The sequence below is a fragment of the Halichoerus grypus genome, chromosome 13 (assembly GCF_964656455.1).
Source record: "Halichoerus grypus chromosome 13, mHalGry1.hap1.1, whole genome shotgun sequence".
Classification (NCBI taxonomy): Eukaryota; Metazoa; Chordata; class Mammalia; order Carnivora; family Phocidae; genus Halichoerus; species Halichoerus grypus.
The window spans coordinates 54,027,590-54,032,525 of NC_135724.1; the positions used below are offsets into that span (position 1 = coordinate 54,027,590).

The 4,936-nt window shown below is 36.0% G+C and overlaps 1 non-coding gene across 1 annotated transcript; it reads left to right on the plus strand.

Annotated features, from left to right (window-relative positions):
* Positions 1–4,829: 4,829 nt before the first annotated feature.
* Positions 4,830–4,936, plus strand: LOC118522538 (U6 spliceosomal RNA). Its single transcript, XR_004910674.1, has one exon. It is a non-coding gene; the product is annotated as a U6 spliceosomal RNA (small nuclear RNA).

Genomic DNA, 4,936 nt, shown 5'->3' on the forward strand with positions numbered 1-4,936 from the left:
AAAATCTGGTGAGAATGTGCTGTTATTCTGGAAGTATGTAGTACCACTAGTTCTTCTTCTAGGGAGTAGGGACCACAGAGAAAGACAAAGTAAATGCTTACCATGCAGAGGATGAGACATGGAACCAGAAATGATACCTTATCAGGTATCTCCTTATCAGGAGTTTTTATTTTCTCCTGAGCTTCCTGAAGCATGTTTAAGCATTAGGGTGACATCATTAGTTTGGTATTATAGAAAGACAACATTGGCAACATGAAGGATGAATTATAGTGATCACAATCAAGAGTGTTGTTTTGAGAACTATTCCAAAGTCTGAGGAAGAAATGATCAAGGTCCACAATAGGATAGTGGCAGGATATGTGGGATAGAATTTACTATTGAATTTGATGGCTACGAAGAGAGGGAAACTCAAAGATGAGAAGGTTTTTTCATTTGAATTGAAAGAGGAGTTATGGAAAATACTCTTAAATTCCCATTAAGCGTATTTCTTCTTACTTTTGAACACACAACCAGATTACATATCTCAGCCTCCCTTACAGCTAGGTGTGACTGAATTTTGGTCAAAGGAGTGAGTGGAGATGATGAGCACCACTTTCAGTCTTAATAAAAATCTCTCCTGGTCTTTCTTCCATTCTCTTCTCCTATCAGCTGTATGTCAGTGTGAGGATGATAAAAAGAAGAGCTTCTGTTAGCCTGGATTCCTGAAAGAAGAGCTCACATCCCTTTATCCATTGATTGGGGCTTTGCATCAGTAAGAAATAAACATATTGTGTTAAGCCACTAAGATTTGGGGATTTACCCAGAAGCTAGGGTTAACTTAACTAATACAATGGTGATGCCAAAATAGAGATTCAGGAGCAGAAGCTGATGCAGTGGTAGAGTTTAATTTAGGTCATATTTAGTTTGAGATTCTTTTGACACTTCCAAGCAGCTGGAAATAGTAGTTTAAGATCAGAAGAGAGCAAGAAGCAAAGATTTAAAAAATTCTGGGCTGCAAGTGACTGAAGCCTTGGTCCTAATTGATGTAACAGAAAGGGCATAGGGGCAGAAAAGATGAAGGTGTAGGATGGGGAATATCTGAATGTACAGGAATGCAGGGGGGAAAAAGAGGAATCAGAAAAGAACACCTTCTCAAAAAATTTTTTATGATTATTACTTTATACAATAAACCAAATAGTTGCTCTTAGAACACTGTCTTTCTAAGAATGACTTACCCTTGTTAAACTGATAGTCATATAAGCCATATTACTGCCTCTGCTATTATAAGATTGAATTCAGTGAATTCCTTAATGCTCTGCTTCCTTCCCACACCGTAAGCTCTGAAATTCAATAAAACCATCCCTCCCGCCAAAATGCCAAAATTCATTTAAATATTGTAAAAGCTTTGAAACCAACAAGTGGCCCCTGATGAATTCTGACACATCTTATAATCTCTTTGGTCCTCAGACCTTGTCTATACTGTGTCATCAACTTTCTAATGTTTGATCCCTTTCAAAATGCTTTCACATGTGTTATTCATTTGATGCCCCTAACAAATCCATAAGGTTGGATGCAGCTGAGGCTCCAGAGATGCTGACAAATGATCAAAGGGGACTGTTACCTTAGTACAGGGCCCATGTCAAAACAAAGCCCAACCCAGGAAGCAGAATAACTGTCTCCCAAGGATATCTGTAAGAAAAATATACCCATTTAAAAATGCTGTTTCAATGCTATAGGGGTTTGTCCATTCATCCAGCCCCTGCAGTTTGTAAGTCTCACAAGTCTTTTTAATGTGACATCAGGGGACATCTTGCTTCCTGACTCACAGTCTGAGTCACTGTCAGTGATCCCCCAAAGAGAGTGAGCAAGTGATGAAGGGTGCATCCTAGACAGCAGAAACAACGATTTATTTGATAGTTGCAGTGGCCTTTGTCATAATGGCTTTCAGTAGTTTCAAATATATTTTGATTAACTCCTCACCAGATAGGGGTTATGCATTTACTTGCCTAAATGAAGTGGCTATTTTGAAATATTTCTGATTTAACTTGTCTTCTTTTTTTTAAGATTTTTTATTTATATATAGAGAGAGACAGAGAGAGCACAAGCATAAGGAGAGGGAGAGGGACAAGCAGACTCCCCACTGAGCAAGGAGTGCAGAGCCAAATGTGGGGCTTGACCCCAGGACCCTGAGACTATGACCTGAGCCGAAGTCAGACAATGAATCAACTGAGCCACCCAGGCACCCCTTAACTTGTCTTCTAAGAAGTACAAGTCAAATAAAACCAACATTCAGATGAGTTCTCAGAAAGTCTCACTTTTGTTTAGACCATCTCTTCTAATATCTTCAAATATTATTCTAAAAAGACCAAATTTCTTTTTTTTTTTTTTAAGTAGGCTCCATGTCCAGTGTGGAGCCCAATGTTGACCTTGAACTCATGACCCTGAGATCAAGACCTGAGATGATATCAAGAGTCAGACACTTAACTGACTGAGCCACCCAAGTGCCACTAAAATGATCAAATTTCTACATAGATGATTCTATGTGTCAACTTGGCAAAACTATGGTGACTGTTATTTAGTCATACACTAGTTTACTGTTGCTGTGAAGGTATTTTTTGATGTGGTTAACATTTAAAATCAGCTGACTTTAAGGTGAGCAGATTACCCTCCATTACATGGGTAGGCCTCATTCAATTGGTTGAAGATCTTAAGAGCAAAAGCCAAAGTTTGCCAAAGAAAGAATTCTGCCTCCAGACTACAACATAGAAATTCTGCCAGAGCTTTCAGCCTTTAGACTCACAACTACACCATCAACTCATACCTGAATCTTCAGCCCACCAGCTTGCCCTACAGATTTTGAACTTGCTAGTCCTGAAAATGGCAATTTTCTCACACACCCCTTTTAATAAATTTAACATCCTCTATTCAAACATTATCCCTGTCCAAAGTAGTCATGTAGTGTCATTCAATGTACTTTCTCTTAAGCCTTTTAAAACATCTTGAGAAGGTGGTAGAACCACACAAAAAAGAAATTATTGTCCTTGTTCTCATTTGTTATGAGGAATGTTTTTTGGTAGGAACCACTTGAAAGATACTTTTCTGTAAGAATATATCCACGATATATTAGTCAGGGTGCTCCAGAGAAACAGAACAAAATTTATGATCTCATTTAACCTTAATTACCTCCCATTAAATGCCTTAGCTTCAAATACAGCCACATTGAGGGGTTAGGGCTTCAACGTATGAATTGGGGGGGACACAATTCAGTCCATAACACACTTTAAGAAAATAGAAAAAAAAAAAGAGCAAATTAAACCCAAAACTAACAGAGGGAAGGAAATAATGAAGATTAAAGGAGAGATAAATGAAATCACAAATAGAACAAGAGAATCAATAAAACAAAATATTTGTTCCTAGGGGAAAAAAATCAACCAAATTGACAAACTTTAGCTAGACTGAGAAAGAAAGAAAAAGGAGAAGATGCAAATAGCTAGAATCAGAAATGAAAATAGGGACATTACAACCAATTCTACAGAAATTTAAAAAAATAAAAAGAATACTATAAATAATTGTCCACCAATAAACTAGATAACCTAGATGAAATGAACAAAGTCCTAGAAACATACAATTACCAAAACTGACTCAAGAGGAATAGAAAATCTGAACAGACTTTTAACAAGTAAAGAGATTAAATCAGTGATTAAAAAAAAGAAAGAAAGAAAAGAAAGAAAAACCTCCTGACATGGAAAAGTCCAGGACCAAATGGCTTCACTTGTGAATTCTACCAAACATTTAAAAAGAATTAAAACCAATACTCCTCAAACTCTTCCAATAAAAAGCAGAAGGGAACATTCCCTAATTTATTCTATGAGGCCAATTTTACCCTATTACCGAAGACACTTCAAGAAATGTTCCCTATGAATATACATTAAAAAATCCTCAGAAAAAAAATACTATCAAAGTCCAGCAGCATATTAAAAGAATTATATATCATGACCAAGTGGGATGTATCTCAGGAATGCATGAGTGATTCAATATGTGAAAAGCAATGCTATATGAAGGGGAAAAAAACACATGATCATCTCAGTTGATGCAGAAAAGGCATATGACAAAATCCAACACTTTTTTATGATTATAAAAAAAAACACTTAATACACTAGGAAAACAAGGAAACTTCCTTAAGCTGATAAAGGACACATACGGAAAACCCACAACGATCATCATATTTAATAGTGAAAGACTAAAGTTTTCACCCAAAAATCAGGGCAAGATAAGGATGCCTGCTTTCAACACTTCTTCAGCATTATACTGGAAGTTCTAGCCAGAGAAATAGGTAAGATAAAGAAATAAAAGCATACAAATTGAAAAGTAAAACTATCTGTATTTACAGATGACATGATCCTATATATAGAAACTCTAAAGAATCCACAGAAAGACTATTACAACTTATCAATTAGCAATTGATTTCACAAAGTTGAAGGATACAAGAATCAGTTTTATTTCTACACACCAGCAATGAATAACCCAAAAAGAAAATTAAGAAAAAAATTCCATTTACAATCACATCCAAAACTATAAAATACCTAGAAATAAGTTTAATCAAGCATGCAGTACACTAAAAACTGCTAAAAGAAGTGGAAGAAATCTAAATAAATGGAAAGCTACCCCTTGTTCTGGGCTGGAATAGTTAATATTTTTAAGATGATGACCCAAAGCAATCTACATATTCAATGCACTCTGTATCAAAATTCCAATGGCCACTTATGAAGAAATAAAAAAGCCAATAATCAAATTCACATGGAGTTTTAAGAGGCCACAAATAGCCAAAACAGCATTTAAAAAGAAATATAGTGCTTGCTTCGGCAGCACATATACTAAAATTGGAACGATACAGAGAAGATTAGCATGGCCCCTGTGCAAGGATGACTCACAAACTCATGAAGTGTTCCATATTAAA